Source organism: Procambarus clarkii, unplaced genomic scaffold, assembly GCF_040958095.1.
Source record: "Procambarus clarkii isolate CNS0578487 unplaced genomic scaffold, FALCON_Pclarkii_2.0 HiC_scaffold_267, whole genome shotgun sequence".
Taxonomy (NCBI): Eukaryota; Metazoa; Arthropoda; class Malacostraca; order Decapoda; family Cambaridae; genus Procambarus; species Procambarus clarkii.
This window is the reverse complement of record NW_027189300.1, coordinates 210,530-235,369: the sequence shown is the minus strand read 5'-3', so window position 1 is coordinate 235,369 and position 24,840 is coordinate 210,530. Positions and strand designations below refer to the sequence as shown.

At 45.2% G+C, this 24,840-nt stretch overlaps 2 non-coding genes across 2 annotated transcripts; both read right to left on the bottom strand.

The window, feature by feature from the left end:
- Positions 1-11,579: 11,579 nt before the first annotated feature.
- Positions 11,580-11,698, bottom strand: LOC138361243 (5S ribosomal RNA). The gene has a single exon (XR_011226870.1). It is a non-coding gene; the product is annotated as a 5S ribosomal RNA (ribosomal RNA).
- A 10,554-nt stretch (positions 11,699-22,252) lies between these two features.
- LOC138361241 (5S ribosomal RNA) lies at positions 22,253-22,371 on the bottom strand. Its single transcript, XR_011226869.1, has one exon. It is a non-coding gene; the product is annotated as a 5S ribosomal RNA (ribosomal RNA).
- Positions 22,372-24,840: the final 2,469 nt, after the last annotated feature.

Sequence of the window (24,840 nt, the reverse complement as noted above, 5' to 3'; positions counted from 1 at the left end):
ACCAGGAAACCTCGCGTCCAGGTTGCTCACCCGAAAACTAGTCAAATGGTTCTAGCCGCGGTCGCAGCACTCAAAGACCGTAAGGGCTCGTCTCTACAAGCAATCAAGAAGTACGTTGTTGCCAACAACAAAGTCGAGGCTGCCAAGATCGCCATTTACATCCGAAGATTTCTCAAGAAAGCAGTGGCTGACGGCATTCTTGTTCAGACCAAGGGAAGTGGAGCTAGTGGATCATTCAAGCTGGCCGTAGCAGAGAAGAGGGCCGTTCTAACTCCCAAGAAAGCCACCACAACCAAGAAACCATCTACAGCAGCAAAGAAGGCCGTGGTAACTCCCAAGAAAGCCGCCACAAGCAACAAACCACCTACAGCCTTGAAAAAGAAGCAGCAGCAGCAGCTTGTTGTTGGGAACAAAAAGCCCAAAATAAAGAGAGCTTCAAAATCTCCCAAACCACCCAAGGCAAAGAAAGCTGTCAAAAAAAAAACAAAGGCAAAATAAACGACGACATGCAAGCAGCATGAATACACATGACAATAAACATCCAGGCCTCCCCCCTCAGTGGAGGGGCCTCATATGATTCCAAAAAAGAGTTTAGTTTTGTAGACAAATAAATCATTACTTTTGGGGTAGATTTACTCTGTATATTATATATATATATATATATATATATATAATATATATATATATATATATATAATATATATATATATATATATATATATATATATATATATACATACATACATGGGTGAGGTGATATGGTACCAAAGTTTTGGGTAAGGTGATTGACATTTACACAAGATAAAACACGAACCAATGGGAATAAAAACATAAGAATGGAAGTAACTGCAGAAGGCCTATTGGCCCATAACACAAGCACTTCCTCTTGATGCTTCTATATTGGTTCAGAGTCTTGAAGCTATATATATATATATATATATATATATATATATATATATATATATTATATATATATATATATATATATTATTATATATATACATATATATATATCTATATATACACACAAAACTAAATAGTCCTTGTTAGACAAATTGCCCCTATTAGAGGCAAGTTGACTAACAAGCACGACATGACTGGCAATTGTTTTGAATTTGAGTTAAATCTAACATAGAAATGTAATCAAACCTAACCTAACCTATGCTAACCCAAGCTAAGCTAACCTAACCTAACCTAAGCTAACCCAAGCTAAGCTAAGCTAACCTAACCTAACCTAACCTAACCTACCCTAAGCTAATCTAACCTAACCATAACCCAGGCAATTCATGATCTAATATAATACTGTTAATTGGATAAACCAGATTTGAAAGAAATGTTCGAAAATAACAAAATAACTGTGCTTGTTAGGAAAATTGGGCCTTGCATACTTGTCCCAATAGTGTGGTTCTCGCTTTAGGTACGACATAAACGTATACCTAAGTGAGAGAGAAAAAGATTCTCACTCAAACATGCATATCGATTGCCAGTCCTGAATTCTGGGTAGATATTCGTGTCCTCCCTTTTCATTTACCATCATTTGGATACTATCAAAACAGCTCTGAGAAGGATAAAATGAATAAAACGGGTAGCTCACTCATGTAAAAAGGAAGAGTTGGGAAAGATCTCTTCTCTCTCTCTCTCCCCCTCACACCCCCCCCCCCCCCCCACCAATGATCCTGCTCTGCTAGTATATACGTAACAAACCTTCCCCCCCCCCCCCAACCCAATCAGAGTCCCTTAAGCATGCGAGGATAAAAAATAGATTTCATAAGACCCAATGTGCTAGCTGATATCAAAACAATTTATGTTATCGTCTATTAAGCCCTTCAGTAAAAAAGTATAGGGACCTAATTAGGTCCCGTTTTGAGGTGGTGGTGGGTGGAATCGATGGATTAGCCAAGCTCTTATCCGCCGAATCCGTAGAGGGTACGACCCTGGCGCTTCAGAGCGTACACCACGTCCATGGCAGTGACGGTCTTCCTCTTGGCGTGTTCCGTGTAGGTTACAGCATCACGGATGACGTTCTCGAGGAACACCTTCAGGACGCCACGGGTCTCTTCGTAGATGAGACCCGAAATACGCTTGACGCCGCCACGACGAGCTAAGCGACGAATAGCGGGCTTGGTGATGCCCTGGATGTTGTCACGTAGCACCTTACGATGACGCTTGGCGCCACCCTTTCCGAGTCCCTTGCCTCCCTTGCCGCGTCCAGTCATGGTGTTGTAGTTGTGTGAATCGAATTGACGAATGCCCGCACGATTTTCCCGACCTATATCCCATCAAGCGGACGTACTAGTAGCATTGCAACTCCTGCCTGCCCTTACTTTACGCTTGTGGTCGAGTAGACACGGCTTTCTCACAACGCTTTCAAAACTGCAGTTGCCTACTCGTCTGTTTCACGTCCCTGTGAAATGACTTTTGCACAAATCCAAAAAATAGAGCAAAATCAGCGATAATAGTGATTGAGGTGAGCCGCCTGTTGGCTGCAGCCAGAGGAAGGAGGGGAGGGGCAACGGGGTGACGTAGGCGAGTCGAGCAGCCAATGGCGCTCGAGCAAGCGCCTCGAGACGGCGTATATAAGCAAAAATTTTTCGGCGCCGGCCATCACATCAGATCACGAGACTCAGCAACTAGCAACCGTCGCGGTCGGACGTGCTCGCGTTGCTCCAGCTCTTCTCTCTCGCACCCAGTACTGCAGGGTGGATAAACAATTGGCAGCAGACTTGCGTCTCTCTAGATGGTCAGACCCCACTCCTAACTTGGTATTTTATGCCGGGTAGAGACGGGAGGCCATCTTCAGTGACGTGTAGTCTTTGAGAGAGATCCATCGGCCTCCAGGAAGCTCATTATGCGTCACAAACGCTTCAAGATCAGGGGTACGCCCCTCAACGAACATCCATTCTCCAAGACATCTCTCCTGAAGCTCTTTAAAGACGTTGCAGGAGTAACACCCAACGACATCAAGCAGGAAGGCACGGACATCCTTTTCTTCTTTTATAGTGAGGAGGAAGTCGACAAACTTCTGTCTTACAGCGCTAACTTCTCCAACCAACACCTTCGTCTCAACTTCCCACGCCAGTACCTGGCTGAACACTCTGTCGTTATTCACGATCTCAGTCAATGGATCGTGGAACAAGATGACGCTGATGATAGTGCGTTCATGCACGACTTCAAGGCATCAAACCCGGACCTACGGCTTCACCAAGCTCAATTCTTCAATTCAAGTCGCTCCCTGAAGCTGACCTTCGAGACGGTAGCTTCGGCTACTATGGCTACCAGAAATGGAGTTTACAGCTTTGGAATTCACATTCCGCCTTTCCGTGTGAAGATGGAACGTTTTCACATCGTCAACCAGTGCCTCCGATGCTACGAGTACACCCACTCCACCAGCAAATGTACCCAGCGGATTCAGAAGTGTAGCCTCTGCTCAGCTGACCACCATTACTCCATCTGCAAGTCTGAAACACTATGCTGCTTGCTGTGCAAAGGCGATCATCCAGCAATCTCCATACATTGTCCTCACAGACAAAACGCTATTAAAAACATGGAGAAATCCACATCTTCAACCGGAGCCAGTACCTCTGAAGCAACAAGCCAATCAGCGACCACCTCTACTTCAGGTTTCAACGCCCAAGCCGCCATCTTCCCGGAGCTCCCGGGAGGACGTCCCACTGCTACTACCAGCCAATGGGGAGCCAGCTCCCAAACGCCAACCAGCGATTCGTCGAGCCAGCCATCGCCACCGGCCCAACCAAAGACAAAGCTAATTGGGCAGAGCACAGTAAAAGCTCTGATATCAACAGCCAGAATTACTGCTGGCAATAACCCCCGAGAATTCGTGAGGCTTCTGAAAATTCTGTACAAGGCGAACGGTCTCCCTACCTTCATTGTTCCTGAGGAAGTTTTCAACGCTCCGCGTTCATCTCCAACAACTGACCCTGTAGAGGAGGATGCTGACTCTACATCCGACGACGACGATTCCGCCACTGCAATGCAGCCCTCAGATCCTGTTCGGGTACCTACAGCTCACAAGACTCTGCCTCATGTGACCCCCACTTCTGCATCAGTTCCCGTTACCAACCATGACATCACTGTGAACGCAGCCACGCTTTCTGACATACTGTCAGCTCCTGCTCCACACGCTTCTCCAGCTGCTGCTGTCCCTTCACCCGTCTCAGTGGCGAATTTCGCTGCTATCGACCCTTGGTGTGACCCTATAGAGGGTACCGACTATGCAGCACCTTCTGCTGCAGTACCTACCGCTGTTACACACCCTCCGAGAACTCTACCTTCAAGACATCAACCCTCAAGAACCCAACCTTCAAGAAATCTACCCCAGCGTGTCAACACCCCTGCTCCTCACTCATCTGATGAATCGGATGAGGACGTATCTGTCGGTACACCATCACCCCCAAGGAAAGATCACCTTCAAGCATCAACACGAACCGTGACCACCAAGACCGACAAGCCCAAAAAAAAGAACAACGATCAAAGTTTGGTGAAATCAACAAGAAAGAAGACTCCTAACGAACTGACTTAACATCATCTGACATCAAACCTCCACTGCCAGCTGCTTGCGTTCCCGGCCTCTGTGTGTATTGCAAATGACACCCCACTCAATTCTACTTTCATCTGATCAAGCTCAAATCCACGGTGGTTGGGCACGATCTTTCATCTCCCCTCTTCACCTCATCTCCAGATCCTTGCTCAAGATTTCTGCAACCTCGCCCCGTTCTTCCATCCCTGCTTGCCAAGCTCTATGGACTTTTTAATCCGTTAATCCGGCCATCACAAACCACAGTTGTTCACCATGGCTCGCACCAAGCAGACTGCTCGCAAGTCCACGGGAGCAAGGCTCCTCGTAAGCAGCTGGCCACCAAGGCAGCACGCAAGGTCTGCTCCTGCCACAGGGGGGTGTGAAGAAGCCTCACCGTTACAGGCCCGGAAACGGTCCGCCCCTGCGTGAGATCCCGTCGTTACCAGAAGAGCAACGAGTTGACTCATCAGGAAACTTCCCTTCCTCAGCGTCTGGTGCGCGAGATTGCCCAGGACTTCAAGACCGATCTTCGCTTCCAGTCGTCTGCCGTTCATGGCTTTACAGGAGGCATCCGAGGCTTACCTGGTCGGTCTCTTCGAGGACACTAACCTCTGTGCCATCCACGCCAAGCGTGTCACCATCATGCCAAAGGACATTCAGCTTGCTCGCCGTATCCGTGGAGAGCGTGCATAAGCTAAATCGACCACCCTAGTATACACCAAACTCGGCCCTTCTCAGGGCCAAAATATCCTTCTAAGGAGATTTCAGACCATTCCTAGCATCAGTCATATGAATTAACCTTCATCTACACATATAATAAATAAATAAATAAATAAACAAATACACTAATTTAGGTGTCATACATACACGTGATATCAATAAATCAAGTCATTTGTAGTACAACCTGTTCTCTTACAAACAAAACGCCGTCGCTTTTCGCTCTTATGCACTGTCAAGGATCACCCACCCCCCCCCCCCCCCCCCCCAAAATAAAAATTGTCATACTGTACTAGAAATAAAAGCAGCTTGTATAAGTGACATACTGTCCAGTCCTGTTTTATTCTGTTTTCGGTCCTCTGGCTTAATCTGTTAAGTTAGGAGATGACATTTTAAATTAACCGTTTTCTTGACATTTTCAAACCTAAGAGGGTGGCCTGCATAGTAATCCTAATGTGGAACATAACAATGAATCTCTAATCTCTAGAAAAAAGATACCGAGTGCTTATATGTGTTGAGAGAGAGAGAGAGAGAGAGGAGAGAGAGAGAGAGAGGAGAGAGAGAGAGAGACGAGAGAGAGAGAGAGAGAGAGAGAGAGAGAGAGAGACAGACAGACAGACAGACAGACAGACAGACAGACAGACAGACAGACAGACAGACAGACAGACAGACAGACAAGACAGACAGACAGACAGACAGACAGACAGACAGACAGACAGACAGACAGAGACTGAGAGAGAGAAACACACACAGACAGTTTCATAAATATTCTCATTTTATAGCTATTTGCTTTCAGTGACAGAGGTTTTTGTTATAATAGTATTGGTGTCTAACACTCACAATCTCTTTAGAAATTAAAGTGTGGCTCCAATGGAGCCGAGTTTGTTGGTTTGAGGCCAAGCCACCACCACAGGGCAGTAAGTAAGCCGTTTACTTGGAGGAGGTGTACTTGGTGACGGCCTTAGTGCCCTCAGAGACGGCGTGCTTGGCCAGTTCTCCGGGCAACAGGAGCCTTACAGCCGTCTGGATCTCCCGACTGGTAATGGTGGAACGCTTGTTGTAGTGGGCCAGGCGAGAAGCCTCGGCGGCGATGCGCTCAAAGATGTCGTTCACGAACGAGTTCATGATCGACATGGCTTTGGAAGAGATACCAGTGTCGGGGTGGACCTGCTTCAGCACTTTGTAGATGTAGATGCTGTAGCTCTCCTTCCTCCTGCGCTTCTTTTTCTTATCGCCCTTGGCAATGGCCTTCTGGGCCTTTCCGGCCTTCTTGGCAGCCTTTCCAGATGCCTTGGGTGGCATGATGATGCTCGTGCTGGCTGGCGTTGCAGTACAATAATGAACTTTTGCGCGAGTCGAGCTTTCCTTTATATCCCGCTCGCGACTCAGCTCAGAGCGGGTCGCGTGGCGGAGCGCGCTGATTGGTCAGTGGCGGACTCCCTTGATCCTGAGCGGGGTATATAACACGAAGCTCGATCTGCGGGCCGGCATTAAAACACCACAAACCCACAACAGCAGCAGCAATGTCAGGACGCGGCAAGGGAGGCAAAGTGAAGGCAAGTCAAAGTCTCGCTCCAGCAGGGCCGGACTTCAGTTCCCCGTGGGCAGAATTCACCGTCTGCTGCGTAAGGGCAACTACGCCGAACGCGTCGGTGCTGGCGCTCCTGTCTACCTGGCAGCCGTCATGGAATACCTCGCTGCCGAAGTTCTCGAGCTCGCCGGTAACGCCGCACGTGACAACAAGAAGACCCGTATCATCCCACGTCACTTGCAGTTGGCCATCCGCAACGACGAAGAACTCAACAAACTTCTGTCTGGCGTAACCATTGCCACAGGGAGGTGTTCTTCCAAAACATTCAGGCAGTTCTTTTGCCAAAGAAGACAGAGAAGAAGTAAGCACTTCTGCCACCCACCGCGACAAATACCATAACCAGGCTCCATCCGGAGCCACACACACTTTAATAGAGAGATTCAAGTAGACAATCAACTTTCAAACATTAATAATAACATTTATATTGATTTCATTGGAATGTGTACATAACAAACAAACAAAACAAAATTATAGGGATATTCAGCATCACTTGGAATATTAACCAATCATATAAATCCAATATATATTTTATATTTTACTTTAAGCGAGGAATTCATATTCTATCCATTTTTAATCATACAAATGAACAAAAGCAATTCTTCACTAGACGTAATGAATGAATAAATGATCAAGGTTTTAATGTGTTTCATGAATATATATATATATATATATATATATATATATATATATATATATATATATAATATATATATATATATATTAATACTTGTGAACCAGAATATGTTTGAGCAGCAGCGATCGTGCCTGCCATTGGCCGAAGTGCAACAATTCAAATAATTTAAAGGGCCTGCTCGGGTATATAAGAGAGGCTGGGAGACTGGGGACTCTAGCTTGATGTCAAGACAGCTCTCATGGGCACTCGTCGTAGAGCCCCTGGTGCGTCTGGCATGGACATATCCTTCTTAGACAACTCCCTGCTTCTATCATTACTGCTATCACTAACCTATTCAACGCCTCCCTTGCCTCTGGGTACTTTCCACTCAACTTTAAGTCTGCCACAGCCGTTCTTATTCCAAAACCTGGGAAACCCCACACTGACCCAAAGAACTATAGACCCATCAGCCTTCTAGAGACACTTGGCAAAGTCTATTGAAAGGCTGATCAACCAGAGACTTAGAACGCACCTTGAACACAATGACTTACTCACTAACAAACAGTTTGGATTTCGGCCTCACCGGTCCACTCACGACGCCTTAAACATCATGACTAACTACCTCAGTATCAATCAGCACCAAAGACTTAAGACTGCACTCATCACTAAGGACGTTGAGAAGGCCTTTGACACTGTTTGGCATGACGGCTTAAAATTCAAACTATGCAACAACTTTAATCTTCCTCTCATCACCACCAAACTTCTTTCGAACTACTTAGACAATAGGACAATGCGAATTAAGTTCCTCCAACAACACTCTGACTACTTCAACTTACACGCCGGTGTTCCCCAAGGTTCTGTTCTTGCCCCAACACTCTACATCCTATACATAAACGACATTCCTGACCCTGTTCATCACACTTCATTAACCATATGTTATGCTGATGATGTCTCTCACCTTGTCACCAGCAACACCATTGATACACTAACAAACAGAGCACAAACAGAACTTGATGTTGTCACTGAGTGGGAGTACAAATGGCGTATAAAAACCAACTCCAGCAAATCTAAAATCACCTACTTTTTCTGTAAAAGAACTATTCGCCCAATTCCTCTCAAACTCTATTCATACACTCAAAATCCTACTTACATCTCTGTATCTCCCTCCTCCACAGTCCTGGGACTCACATTTGATCGACAACTACTCTTTCACACACACATAACACAGAAACATGCAATAGCTCTTCAAGCCATGAAGAAACTATACAGACTTAGATTTGCAAAACCTGACACAAAAATGCACCTTTACAAAGCACTCATTAGACCTCTCCTAACATACGCTCCACTAGCTCTTTCTCTATCTGCACGCACTAACAAAATAAAACTTCAAAGAATACAGAACAGAGCACTAAGATGGGTACTCAACACCCGATGGCAAGAGTTAAATACCAATCAAAGTCTCCATGAAAGTACTAACATTCCTGCCCTAAATACCTACTGGAAAACTCTATCAGACAAACAAATCGATAGACTACTCACTCATCATGAACAACACATTGATTTTCTCCTACACACTCTCAGACTACCACGAAACAATCATGACCTCTTCTCTACCATCCATGATCCTCTTCCTAACTCTGTATTTCGTTAAACTTTAGCTCTCAACACCCAGCATCCACTATCATTACATATTCAGCTCTCAACAACCAGCACAAACAATCCGTAAAAAAGTTCAGCCCTGACGCTCTTGAGCCAATCACTGTGATGTTGTGAGTTTGTGATGTCCCGATGTTGTCACTGAAAACACCCGACTGAGTCCCTGCCTCGAAAGCCGCAACCTAACGACACGCAGCTGGGTTTAGCCCTGGCACTTTTTCTCTTACAAATCTTCTTCCTCTCACCCCCCCTTATCTTCTTCTGTCCCCACTTCCAAGCTCGCCCCTATGGGCATCTTCTCCTGTATTATTCTGTTCTTCTTCTGTTCTGGGGCCGGTGGTGGGTGATGGGTGATGAGTGATGGTGTGGTGTGGTGTGGTGTGGTGTGGTGTGGTGTTGTTAAGAGTTGATTTACGGCCAGCCAGCCAGCCAGCCAGCCAGCCAGCTGCAGCCAAGGCAGGGCAAGGCAAGGCAAGGCAAGGCAAGGCAAGGCAGGCAGGCAGGCAGGCAGGCAGGCAGGCAGGCAGGCAGGCAGGCAGGCAGGCAGCCAGGCAGCCAGGCAGCCAGACAGGCAGGCAGGCAGGCAGGCAGGCAGGCAGGCAGGCAGGCAGGCAGGCAGGCAGGCAGGCAGGCAGGCAGGCAGCCAGGCAGGCAGGCAGGCAGGCAGGCAGGCAGGCAGGCAGGCAGGCAGCCAGGCAGCCAGGCAGCCAGGCAGGCAGGCAGGCAGGCAGGCAGGCAGGCAGCCAGCCAGCCAGCCAGCCAGCCAGCCAGCCAGCCAGCCAGCCAGCCAGCCAGCCAGCCAGCCAGCCAGCCAGCCAGCCAGCCAGCCAGCCAGCCAGCCAGCCAGCCAGCCAGCCAGCCAGCCAGCCAGCCAGCCACTCCCACTTTGTATTTATATGCATTCAATTTATATTCAAACATTATATATGTTAAGGGCCTTGTTTTTAGTGTTTATTTTAAAATGACAAACATCGAGTCATTTTACCAGTCCTTTAGCGTTAACGGTGATGCATTTTAAACTGAACATAAATCGCCTTTTCTGGATATATCAAATATCGAATCCGCTTATGTGCCTACAATTCAATCATTCAAAAATACATAATTTACATCAAGCCTTTTCATAGAACAGACAATAAGATTTGTACATGCAAAATAAAAAAAAAAAATCCTTTAAGTTATCAATACAATGTGAGAAAACTTTACTTTTATAACTAAAGTTGCACAATTATACCAACTCTATGGTGGCTGGGTTGTAAGGTGTGTGGCTGGTGTTTTGGAAGTCGCGAGTTCAAACGACCCAATGGGAATAATACTTTTTTTTTTTGCCATACAATCTTCCTAATACTATTATGTAGGTTTGTGTGTGTGTTTTTTTTATTCATTCTTTGGTTTTATAGATGACATACATATTGACTCCTTTTACCGGTCCTTAATTAGGCTCTGGGGAAGCAATGGTGGTGGTGGTGGTGGTGGTGGTGGTGCATTAAAACTAAACCAAAAATCACCAGTTCTGGACGCGTCAAATATCATATCCGCTTAATGTGTCTACAACCTAATTACTTAAAACTACACTATTTAATTCATTCATATCATGTGCATATTGGTCATTATGCTCATACAACCGACATCAAAATTTATTTTCATTATTAGAATCATACATTTCATCAAGTAATACAGATACAAAGAGATTTTCTTTCTGAGAAGACCGTTAGTATTGGCTTGCAGGCAGGCAGGCAGGCAGGCATTTGAGGGTTATTATTTCGCCTGTTGATTGGGGGGAGGGTTGATGTGTTAGGGGGTTTTCGGTTAGATGTGGTGGTGGTGATTGGTGGTGGTGGTGATTGGTGGTGATTGGTGGTGATTGGTGGTGGTGGTGGTGGTGGTAGTAGGTGGGAGTTGGGGGTGGGGGGGTGGGGGGGGGGGGTGGGGAGGGAAGGGGAGGGGAATGATGGTCTGTGGATTCCTTCTCCGTACCCTTTACATATAAGCAAAAATATGCCTTCTTGTGGGTATAGAAACATTAACACAAATTATATCAGTAACTGATATTGTAGCCTTTTAAACAGAAAAGATTTGTACATACAAATACTTTTTAATTATCATTTATTTGTGGAAATGGCATTTACGTCATTAAATTGATACCTCAGCATCAAGCTAGTGTCCTGCAGCAGTGGTCCAGTGGTAAAGTGTATATAAGTGATGCGTATTCTTGGAGTTGCGAGTTCAAACCCGGATTAAGCTATATATATATATATATATATATATACAACATGTTTTGTTTTGGTTGTTTGTTTTTGTATAAAGCCTCACACAATATCTATATTAAGCGAGTTTGTTTTAAACATGACATACATATTAATTCATTTTACCAGGCCTTATTCCACACAACTCCGTGAATTTCCCGTGGAGCCAGCCATTCAAACAAAAACAAACGAAACAAAACAAAACAAAACAAAAAACATTATTGCCAACAGCATTTGGTGTTCCCAGGCGGTCACCCATCCAAGTACTAACCAAACCCAACGTTGCTTAACTTCGCTGATCGGACGAGAAGCGGTGTTCTCAACGTGGTGTGGCCGTTGGCATGAGACTGCCTACACATTGTGGCTAATAACCAACTCTTTTAAGTCATCGCGGCAGGATACGGACCTGCTTGTGGTGTCTTAATGGTAATTGTATCCTAACATATTTTTGTCTCCTTGGCATGGATATTTAACATCGTTTATTCAGTCTTGGGTTTATGTTCTTTCGCCATTTACAGACATTTTACATCTACCTACTTCCTCAGCCTGCCCTGCCAATTTCTAATGAATTTGTGGATTTTCTTTTGTAATACAAACATGTGTGTGCTCATCTGCTCTTCAGTTTTTATGATATTTGTCTCATCTGTCCTGCTTTATGATACTTTTACAAAGAACATGAACAAATGCTTCTATTTTAGAGAAGATATGGGATCCAGGTTTCGGAGCCGTAAAACCAACCGTCGTGATTGGTGGACGAGTTGCCAGGTTGCAGCTTCTGTACCGTGCCGGCACATAAATAGGTTCGGCTCAAGCGGCGGCAGCATCATTCCCCCGTGACTGTCTGAGCGTCTCTCATCACCTTGGTTGGTTCATCATCATCATGGTAGAAGCAAAGCCTACCAAGAAGGCTGCGGCTGCTGCTGCTGCTGTGGTGGCCACCACCAGGAAACCTCGCGTCCAGGTTGCTCACCCGAAAACTAGTCAAATGGTTCTAGCCGCGGTCGCAGCACTCAAAGACCGTAAGGGCTCGTCTCTACAAGCAATCAAGAAGTACGTTGTTGCCAACAACAAAGTCGAGGCTGCCAAGATCGCCATTTACATCCGAAGATTTCTCAAGAAAGCAGTGGCTGACGGCATTCTTGTTCAGACCAAGGGAAGTGGAGCTAGTGGATCATTCAAGCTGGCCGTAGCAGAGAAGAGGGCCGTTCTAACTCCCAAGAAAGCCACCACAACCAAGAAACCATCTACAGCAGCAAAGAAGGCCGTGGTAACTCCCAAGAAAGCCGCCACAAGCAACAAACCACCTACAGCCTTGAAAAAGAAGCAGCAGCAGCAGCTTGTTGTTGGGAACAAAAAGCCCAAAATAAAGAGAGCTTCAAAATCTCCCAAACCACCCAAGGCAAAGAAAGCTGTCAAAAAAACAACAAAGGCAAAATAAACGACGACATGCAAGCAGCATGAATACACATGACAATAAACATCCAGGCCTCCCCCCCTCAGTGGAGGGGCCTCATATGATTCCAAAAAAGAGTTTAGTTTTGTAGACAAATAATCATTACTTTTGGGGTAGATTTACTCTGTATATTATATATATATATATATATATATATCTATATATATATATATATATATATATATATATTATTATATATATATAATATAACTCTATTCTATATATATATATATATATATATATATAATATATATATATATATAATATAATGCTATATTATATATATATATATAATATACATATATATATATATATATATATATATATAGATATATATATATATATATATATACATGGGTGAGGTGATATGGTACCAAAGTTTGGGTAAGGTGATTGACATTACACAAGATAAAAACACGAACCAATGGGAATAAAAACATAAGAATGGAAGTAACTGCAGAAGGCCTATTGGCCCATAACACAAGCACTTCCTCTTGATGCTTCTATATTGGTTCAGAGTCATGAAGCATAATAATAATAATATATATATATATATATATATATATATATATATATATTATATATATATATATATATAATTATATATATATATATATATATACACACAAAACTAAATAGTCTTGTTAGACAAATTGCCCCTATTAGAGCAAGTTGACTAACAAGCCGAATGACTGGCAATTGTTTTGAATTTGAGTTAAATCTAACATAGAAATGTAATCAAACCTAACCTAACCTATGCTAACCCAAGCTAAGCTAACCTAACCTAACCTAAGCTAACCCAAGCTAAGCTAAGCTAACCTAACCTAACCTAAGCTAAGCTAACCTAACCTAACCCAGCAATTCATGATCTTAATATAATACTGTTAATTGGATAAACCAATTTGGAAAGAAATGTTCGAAAATAACAAAATTAACTGTGCTTGTTAGGAAAATTGGGCCTTGCATACTTGTCCCAATAGTGTGGTTCTCGCTTTTAGGTACGACATAAACGTATACCTAAGTTGAGAGAGAAAAAAGATTCTCACTCAAACATGCATATCGATTGCCAGTCCTGAATTCTGGGTAGATATTCGTGTCCTCCCTTTCATTTACCATCATTTGGATACTATCAAAACAGCTCTGAGAAGGATAAATGAATAAAACGGGTAGCTCACTCATGTAAAAAGGAAGAGTTGGGAAAGATCTCTCTCTCCTCTCTCTCCCCCTCACACCCCCCCCCCCCCCCACCAATGATCCTGCTCTGCTAGTATATAACGTAACAAACCTTCCCCCCCCCCCAACCCCAATCAGAGTCCCTTTAAGCATGCGAGGATAAAAAAATAGATTTCATAAGACCCAATGTGCTAGCTGATATCAAAACAATTTATGTTATCGTCTATTAAGCCTTCAGTAAAAAGTATAGGGACCTAATTAGGTCCCGTTTTGAGGTGGTGGTGGTGGAATCGATGGATTAGCCAAGCTCTTATCCGCCGAATCCGTAGAGGGTACGACCCTGGCGCTTCAGAGCGTACACCACGTCCATGGCAGTGACGGTCTTCCTCTTGGCGTGTTCCGTGTAGGTTACAGCATCACGGATGACGTTCTCGAGGAACACCTTCAGGACGCCACGGGTCTCTTCGTAGATGAGACCCGAAATACGCTTGACGCCGCCACGACGAGCTAAGCGACGAATAGCGGGCTTGGTGATGCCCTGGATTGTTGTCACGTAGCACCTTACGATGACGCGTGGCGCCACCCTTTCCGAGTCCCTTGCCTCCCTTGCCGCGTCCAGTCATGGTGGTTGTAGTTGTGTGAATCGAATTGACGAATGCCGAATCGAATTAAATATAGGACAAGATACCCTTCGGTGAGCTTTGAAGTGGGTATAGGTGAAGAATAGCTTGGGTGAGAGGAAGCGTCGGAGTTGTAGAGATAGAGCCAGGGCTAGACCCAGCTGCGCGGCTGAATATGAGGCTACTTGAACACCTGGTCGGCTTAGGCTTGGCTGGCAGGGTCCCGAGGGAGGGGCGGCGGTGTGAGGTCTTCTTTCCTCATGACGTGTGGAGTCTTCTTTCTTCTTAGGATTTGAAGTCTTCTTCTTCTTTGAAGCTGAAGTCTTCTTTCTTCTTTGAAGCTGGAGTCTTCCGTCTTCTGTCTTGCACGTTGGTCTGCTCCGAAGCTTGCAGGGGTTCCACCACCTCAAAACGAGCAAAATTAGGTCCCTATACCCCTAAAGAGGGGGGGGGGGGGTGAAGGCGGCTACCTTCGGGCGAGTCTGGTGTTGAAGCTAGGCTTGTTATTCTTCCTTGTTCTCTTGCGTGGAGTTTGGTCTGTTGGCGTGCTTGGTGAAGGTGTGGGTCTTGTCACTACTTTATAATCGTTCAGTTCTTCTCTTGCTGCTCGCCATACGCTGTTGTACATCAGGGTTTTCATGTCAGTTACTACCCTGGTAACAGTTTCCTCGCCGTTTTCTGTGTTTTTTCGTTATTGTTCGTGCTTCCACGTCCAGGATTGACAATGGTTCCTCTGTGTCCTTGGGGTCGTGAATCAGGAATCTGCGTGGGGATCGCAGACCATCTAGGCTTACTGGGGAGACCGATTCATTGTCGAATTCTGACAATTCGCAGCCGTCCCCGTCCTCGTGTTCATATACTGGGTCCCGCAGTGGTACGTGGAATTCTTGCATTCTCGGGTCGGTGTTTTCTTCGACAAAACTCATGACAGTAGTGTATGGGTTGAACATTTTCGGGGCTGCTATGCTGGTAGTCACTTTGGGTTCAGGTGCGATGACAGTTGCTGATTCAGCAGATGTTGAGATCGGTTGTGAAGCCGTTGGGGTGCTGTCGTTTGCCGTAGTCGGGTTTGCAGGAGTGGCTGGTGTAGGGTTGGCCTCTGTTGTAGTAGAGCGGGAGGTGAACATGGCCTCTGGTATCACAAACGATGGTAGGTTTGTTCTCCTTGTACAGTTCCTTCAGTAATTCATAACGTAGTCTGAGATCTTCGCCTGAGAGCGCCGTTGCGAAGTGTATCAGGGCTGCAACAGTGCTATCAGGGGTGGCTGCAGGCGGCCGTGAGTGAGGACGGCTGGCTGGCTGGGTTGAGAGGTGTTGTCTGTGACCTTGAGTGGCTGGCGCGGGAGCTGCTGGTCCAGTAGTTGAGTTGTGCGCCGCTCGCGGCGCCACTTGTCGGGAGTGCTGGGAAGGCTTCTGCTTGAATGTTGAAAGATTTCATTCTTGGAGTAGGATTTCGAGGTCTGGCGTCGATCATTTTCGCTATTTCTTCCTGCCTGGTGGGGCAGTCTTGAGAGACGGCTGTGTGTTCTCCGTTGCAAAGTAGACAGCGCTTGATGGTGGCTGTGCAGGTCCTGTGATGGTGTTCTCCAGTACAAATGCTGCATTTCTGCAGCCTGTTTGGGCACTTCTGGGCGTAGTGGGTGTATTGATAACACCGAAAACATTGACGAAGGCGGAAGTAACGCTGCCTGGTGATCTGGTGGGGTGTGCAGGCCACTCCACAGCATCTGAGTCCGTTGTCGGCCGCGAGAGTAGCCTCTGCTGGAGTCTTGAGGGTGACTTTGAGGGTTGGCCTCCCGCTTTCACCCTGCTGGATGAGGTGGGCCGAGATGGCTGTGAGAGACCGGTTCAGAGCGTTTATGCTCTTCACGATCTCAGTGATGGGCTGTTCGGCGATGATGGCACTCACTCTGTGGATGAATACTGTTCTTATAGCCTGGAACTGGAGGGGAGGCAGGAGTGTTAGCCCCTTTGCCTCGAGTGCAGTGGTCGACGTTGTGGTAAAAAGGGTTTCTAGTGCAGCTGCACTACTGAAGAGAATTTGGGGTCCCTTAACGTCCATAACGACGTCGATAGGTGCTACCCCAGAGGTCGAGGTCAGTAGCTCCATGATCTCGGCCTTGTTAAAAGTGGTGTCGGTTCCTCGGAACCGCACCTTCACTCTGAAAAGCATGATGCCTATGCAGGCACCACGCTAGAAATCAGGAGGGAAGCGCTCACGTTGCTGCTCAATATTTACCCACCCGGCAGTGCTAGGTGCAAGCTTCCTCTCCTGCTTGATGACATGATGATGATGACGAATGCCCGCACGATTTCCCGACTATATCCCATCAAGCGGACGTACTAGTAGCATTGCAACTCCTGCCTGCCCTTACTTTACGCTTGTGGTCGAATAGACACGGCTTTCTCACAACGCTTTCAAAACTGCAGTTGCCTACTCGTCTGTTTCACGTCCCTGTGAAATGACTTTTGCACAAATCCAAAAAATAGAGCAAAATCAGCGATAATAGTGATTGAGGTGAGCCGCCTGTTGGCTGCAGCCAGAGGAAGGAGGGGAGGGGCAACGGGGTGACGTAGGCGAGTCGAGCAGCCAATGGCGCTCGAGCAAGCGCCTCGAGACGGCGTATATAAGCAAAAATTTTTCGGCGCCGGCCATCACAAACCACAGTTGTTCACCATGGCTCGCACCAAGCAGACTGCTCGCAAGTCCACGGGAGGCAAGGCTCCTCGTAAGCAGCTGGCCACCAATGCAGCACGCAAGTCTGCTCCTGCCACAGGGGGTGTGAAGAAGCCTCACCGTTACAGGCCCGGAACGGTCGCCCTGCGTGAGATCCGTCGTTACCAGAAGAGCACCGAGTTGCTCATCAGGAAACTTCCCTTCCAGCGTCTGGTGCGCGAGGATTGCCCAGGACTTCAAGACCGATCTTCGCTTCCAGTCGTCTGCCGTCATGGCTTTACAGGAGGCATCCGAGGCTTACCTGGTCGGTCTCTTCGAGGACACTAACCTCTGTGCCATCCACGCCAAGCGTGTCACCATCATGCCAAAGGACATTCAGCTTGCTCGCCGTATCCGTGGAGAGCGTGCATAAGCTAAATCGACCACCCTAGTATACACCAACTCGGCCCTTCTCAGGGCCAAAATATCCTTCTAAGGAGATTTCAGACATTCCTAGCATCAGTCATATGAATTAACCTTCATCTACACATATAATAAATAAATAAATAAATAAATAAACAAATACACTAATTTAGGTGTCATACATACACGTGATATCAATAAATCAAGTCATTTGTAGTACAACCTGTTCTCTTACAAACAAAACGCCGTCGCTTTTCGCTCTTATGCACTGTCAAGGATCACCCACCCCCCCCACCCCCCCAAAATAAAAATTGTCATACTGTACTAGAAATAAAAGCAGCTTGTATAAGTGACATACTGTCCAGTCCTGTTTTATTCTGTTTCGGTCCTCTGGCTTAATCTGGTTAAGTTAGGAGATGACATTTTAAATTAACCGTTTTCTTGACATTTTCAAACCTAAGAGGGTGGCCTGCATAGTAATCCTAATGTGGAACATAACAATGAATCTCTAATCTCTAGAAAAAAGATACCGAGTGCTTATATGTGTTGAGAGAGAGAGAGAGAGAGAGAGAGAGAGAGGAGAGAGAGACGAGAGAAGAGAGAGAGAGAGAGAGGAGAGAGAGAGAGAGAGAGAGACGAGAGAGAGAGAGAGAGACACAGACAGAACAGACAGACAGACAGACAGACAGACAGACAAGACAGGACAGACAGACAGACAGACAGAGACAGACAGACAGACAGACAGACAGAGACTGGAGAGAGAGAAACACACACAGACAGTTTCATAAATATTCTCATTTTATAGCTATTTGCTTTTCAGTGACAGAGGTTTTTGTTATAATAGTATTGGTGTCTAACACTCACAATCTCTTTAGAAATTAAAGTGTGGCTCCAATGGAGCCGAGTTTGTTGGTTTGAGGCCAAGCCACCACCACAGGGCAGTAAGTAAGCCGTTTACTTGGAGGAGGTGTACTTGGTGACGGCCTTAGTGCCCTCAGAGGACGGCGTGCTTGGCCAGTTCTCCGGGCAACAGGAGCCTTACAGCCGTCTGGATCTCCGACTGGTAATGGTGGAAACGCTTGTTTGTAGTGGGCCAGGCGAGAAGCCTCGGCGGCGATGCGCTCGAAGATGTCGTTCACGAACGAGTTCATGATCGACATGGCTTTGGAAGAGATACCAGTGTCCGGGGTGGACCTGCTTCAGCACTTTGTAGATGTAGATGCTGTAGCTCGTCCTTCCTCCTGCGCTTCTTTTTCTTATCGCCCTTGGCAATGGCCTTCTGGGCCTTTCCGGCCTTCTTGGCAGCCTTTCCAGATGCCTTGGGTGGCATGATGATGCTCGTGCTGGCTGGCGTTTGCGATACAATAATGAAACTTTTGCGCGAGTCGAGCTTTCCTTTTATATCCCGCTCGCGACTCAGCTCAGAGCGGGTCGCGTGGCGGAGCGCGGCTGATTGGTCAGTGGCGGACTCCCTTGATCCTGAGCGGGGTATATAACACGAAGCTCGATCTGCGGGCCGGCATTAAAACACCACAAACCCACAACAGCAGCAGCAATGTCAGGACGCGGCAAGGGAGGCAAAGTGAAGGGCAAGTCAAAGTCTCGCTCCAGCAGGGCCGGACTTCAGTTCCCCGTGGGCAGAATTCACCGTCTGCTGCGTAAGGGCAACTACGCCGAACGCGTCGGTGCTGGCGCTCCTGTCTACCTGGCAGCCGTCATGGAATACCTCGCTGCCGAAGTTCTCGAGCTCGCCGGTAACGCCGCACGTGACAACAAGAAGACCCGTATCATCCCACGTCACTTGCAGTTGGCCATCCGCAACGACGAAGAACTCAACAAACTTCTGTCTGGCGTAACCATTGCACAGGGAGGTGTTCTTCCAAACATTCAGCAGTTCTTTTGCCAAAGAAGACAGAGAAGAAGTAAGCACTTCTGCCACCCACCGCGACCAAATACCATAACCAGGCTCCATCCGGAGCCACACACACTTTAATAGAGAGATTCAAGTAGACAATCAACTTTCAAACATTAATAATAACATTTATATTGATTTCATTGGAATGTGTACATAACAAACAAACAAAACAAAATTATAGGGGATATTCAGCATCACTTGGAATATTAACCAATCATATAAATCCAATATATATTTTATATTTTACTTTAAGCGAGGAATTCATATTCTATCCATTTTTAATCATACAAATGAACAAAAGCAATTCTTCACTAGACGTAATGAATGAATAAATGATCAAGGTTTTTAATGTGTTTCATGAATATATATATATATATATATATATAATATATATATATATATATATATATATATATATATATATATATATATATATATATATATATATATATATATATATATTATATTAATACTTGTGAACCAGAATATGTTTGAGCAGCAGCGATCGTGCCTGCCATTGGCCGAAGTGCAACAATTCAAATAATTTAAAGGGCCTGCTCGGGTATATAAGAGAGGCTGGGAGACTGGGGCCGGTGGTGGGTGATGGGTGATGAGTGATGGTGTTGGTGTGGTGTGGTGTTGTTAAGAGTTGATTTACGGCCAGCCAGCCAGCCAGCCAGCCAGCCAGCTGCAGCCAAGGCAAGGGCAGGGCAAGGCAAGGCAAGGCAAGGCAAGGCAAGGCAAGGCAAGGCACAGGCAAGTCAAGGCAAGGCAAGGCAGGCAGGCAGGCAGGCAGGCAGCCAGGCAGCCAGGCAGCCAGACAGGCAGGCAGGCAGGCATGCAGGCAGGCAGGGCAGGCAGGCAGGCAGGCAGGCAGGCCAGGCAGGCAGGCAGGCAGGCAGGCGCAGCCAGGCAGTGCCAGGCAGGCCAGGCAGGCAGGCAGGCAGGCAGGCAGGCAGGCAGGCAGGCAGGCAGGCAGGGCAGCCAGCCAGCCAGCCAGCCAGCCAGCCAGCCAGCCAGCCAGCCAGCCAGCCAGCCAGCCAGCCAGCCAGCCAGCCAGCCACTCCCACTTTGTATTTATATGCATTCAATTTATATTCAAACATTATATATGTTAAGGGCCTTGTTTTAGTGTTTATTTTAAAAATGACAAACATCGAGTCATTTTACCAAGTCCTTTAGCGTTAACGGTGATGCATTTTAAAACTGAACATAAATCGCCTTTTCTGGCTATATCAAATATCGAATCCGCTTAATGTGCCTACAATTCAATCATTCAAAAAATACATAATTTACATCAAGCCTTTTCATAGAACAGACAATAAGATTTGTACATGCAAAAAAAAAAAAAAATCCTTTAAGTTATCAATACAATGTGAGAAAACTTTACTTTTATAACTAAAGTTGCACAATTATACCACTCTATGGTGGCTGGGTTGTAAGGTGTGTGGCTGGTGTTTTGGAAGTCGCGAGTTCAAACGACCCAATGGGAATAATACTTTTTTTTTTTTGCCATACAATCTTCCTAATACTATTATGTAGGTTTGTGTGTGTTTTTTTATTCATTCTTTGGTTTTATAGATGACATACATATTGACTCCTTTTACCGGTCCTTAATTAGGCTCTGGGGAAGCAATGGTGGTGGTGGTGGTGGTGGTGGTGGTGCATTTAAAACTAAACCAAAAATCACCAGTTCTGGACGCGTCAAATATCATATCCGCTTAATGTGTCTACAACCTAATTACTTAAAACTACACTATTTAATTCATTCATATCATGTGCATATTGGTCATTATGCTCATACAACCGACATCAAAATTTATTTTCATTATTAGAATCATACATTTCATCAAGTAATACAGATACAAAGAGATTTTCTTTCTGAGAAGACCGTTAGTATTGGCTTGCAGGCAGGCAGGCAGGCAGGCAGGCATTTGAGGGTTATTATTTCGCCTGTTGATTGGGGGGAGGGTTGATGTGTTAGGGGGTTTTCGGTTAGATGTGGTGGTGGTGATTGGTGGTGGTGGTGATTGGTGGTGATTGGTGGTGATTGGTGGTGGTGGTGGTGGTGGTAGTAGGTGGGAGTTGGGGGTGGGGGGGTGGGGGGGGGGGGGGGTGGGGAGGGAAGGGGAGGGGAATGATGGTCTGTGGATTCCTTCTCCGTACCCTTTACATATAAGCAAAAATATGCCTTCTTGTGGGTATAGAAACATTAACACAAATTATATCAGTAACTGATATTGTAGCCTTTTAAACAGAAAAGATTTGTACATACAAATACTTTTTAATTATCATTTATTTGTGGAAATGGCATTTACGTCATTAAATTGATACCTCAGCATCAAGCTAGTGTCCTGCAGCAGTGGTCCAGTGGTAAAGTGTATATAAGTGATGCGTATTCTTGGAGTTGCGAGTTCAAACCCGGATTAAGCTATATATATATATATATATATATACAACATGTTTTGTTTTGGTTGTTTGTTTTTGTATAAAGCCTCACACAATATCTATATTAAGCGAGTTTGTTTTAAACATGACATACATATTAATTCATTTTACCAGGCCTTATTCCACACAACTCCGTGAATTTCCCGTGGAGCCAGCCATTCAAACAAAAACAAACGAAACAAAACAAAACAAAACAAAAAACATTATTGCCAACAGCATTTGGTGTTCCCAGGCGGTCACCCATCCAAGTACTAACCAAACCCAACGTTGCTTAACTTCGCTGATCGGACGAGAAGCGGTGTTCTCAACGTGGTGTGGCCGTTGGCATGAGACTGCCTACACATTGTGGCTAATAACCAACTCTTTTAAGTCATCGCGGCAGGATACGGACCTGCTTGTGGTGTCTTAATGGTAATTGTATCCTAACATATTTTTGTCTCCTTGGCATGGATATTTAACATCGTTTATTCAGTCTTGGGTTTATGTTCTTTCGCCATTTACAGACATTTTACATCTACCTACTTCCTCAGCCTGCCCTGCCAATTTCTAATGAATTTGTGGATTTTCTTTTGTAATACAAACATGTGTGTGCTCATCTGCTCTTCAGTTTTTATGATATTTGTCTCATCTGTCCTGCTTTATGATACTTTTACAAAGAACATGAACAAATGCTTCTATTTTAGAGAAGATATGGGATCCAGGTTTCGGAGCCGTAAAACCAACCGTCGTGATTGGTGGACGAGTTGCCAGGTTGCAGCTTCTGTACCGTGCCGGCACATAAATAGGTTCGGCTCAAGCGGCGGCAGCATCATTCCCCCGTGACTGTCTGAGCGTCTCTCATCACCTTGGTTTTCATCATCATCATGGTAGAAGCAAAGCCTACCAAGAAGGCTGCGGCTGCTGCTGCTGCTGTGGTGGCCACCACCAGGAAACCTCGCGTCCAGGTTGCTCACCCGAAAACTAGTCAAATGGTTCTAGCCGCGGTCGCAGCACTCAAAGACCGTAAGGGCTCGTCTCTACAAGCAATCAAGAAGTACGTTGTTGCCAACAACAAAGTCGAGGCTGCCAAGATCGCCATTTACATCCGAAGATTTCTCAAGAAAGCAGTGGCTGACGGCATTCTTGTTCAGACCAAGGGAAGTGGAGCTAGTGGATCATTCAAGCTGGCCGTAGCAGAGAAGAGGGCCGTTCTAACTCCCAAGAAAGCCACCACAACCAAGAAACCATCTACAGCAGCAAAGAAGGCCGTGGTAACTCCCAAGAAAGCCGCCACAAGCAACAAACCACCTACAGCCTTGAAAAAGAAGCAGCAGCAGCAGCTTGTTGTTGGGAACAAAAAGCCCAAAATAAAGAGAGCTTCAAAATCTCCCAAACCACCCAAGGCAAAGAAAGCTGTCAAAAAACAACAAAGGCAAAATAAACGACGACATGCAAGCAGCATGAATACACATGACAATAAACATCCAGGCCTCCCCCCTCAGTGGAGGGGCCTCATATGATTCCAAAAAGAGTTTAGTTTTGTAGACAAATAAATCATTACTTTTGGGGTAGATTTACTCTGTATATTATATATATATATATATTATATATATATATATATATATATATATATATATATATATTATATATATATATATATATAATATTACATACATACATGGGTGAGGTGATATGGTACCAAAGTTTTGGGTAAGGTGATTGACATTTACACAAGATAAAACACGAACCAATGGGAATAAAAACATAAGAATGGAAGTAACTGCAGAAGGCCTATTGGCCCATAACACAAGCACTTCCTCTTGATGCTTCTATATTGGTTCAGAGTCTTGAAGCTATAATAATATATATATATATATATATATATAATAATATATATATATATATATATATATATTATATATATATATATATATATAATATATATATATACACACAAAACTAAATAGTCTTGTTAGACAAATTGCCCCTATTAGAGGCAAGTTGACTAACAAGCCGAATGACTGCAATTGTTTTGAATTTGAGTTAAATCTAACATAGAAATGTAATCAAACCTAACCTAACCTATGCTAACCCAAGCTAAGCTAACCTAACCTAACCTAAGCTAACCCAAGCTAAGCTAAGCTAACCTAACCTAACCTAACCTAACCTAACCTAACCTAACCTAACCTAACCTAACCCAGCAATTCATGATCTTAATATAATACTGTTAATTGGATAAACCAATTTGGAAAGAAATGTTCGAAAATAACAAAATTAACTGTGCTTGTTAGGAAAATTGGGCCTTGCATACTTGTCCCAATAGTGTGGTTCTCGCTTTTAGGTACGACATAAACGTATACCTAAGTTGAGAGAGAAAAAGATTCTCACTCAAACATGCATATCGATTGCCAGTCCTGAATTCTGGGTAATATTCGTGTCCTCCCTTTTCATTTACCATCATTTGGATACTATCAAAACAGCTCTGAGAAGGATAAAATGAATAAAACGGGTAGCTCCCTCATGTAAAAAGGAAGAGTTGGGAAAGATCTCTCTCTCTCTCTCTCTCCCCTCACACCCCCCCCCCCCCCCCCACCAATGATCCTGCTCTGCTAGTATATAACGTAACAAACCTTCCCCCCCCCCCTCCCCAATCAGAGTCCCTTTAAGCATGCGAGGATAAAAAATAGATTTCATAAGACCCAATGTGCTAGCTGATATCAAAACAATTTATGTTATCGTCTATTAAGCCCTTCAGTAAAAAAGTATAGGGACCTAATTAGGTCCCGTTTTGAGGTGGTGGTGGGTGGAATCGATGG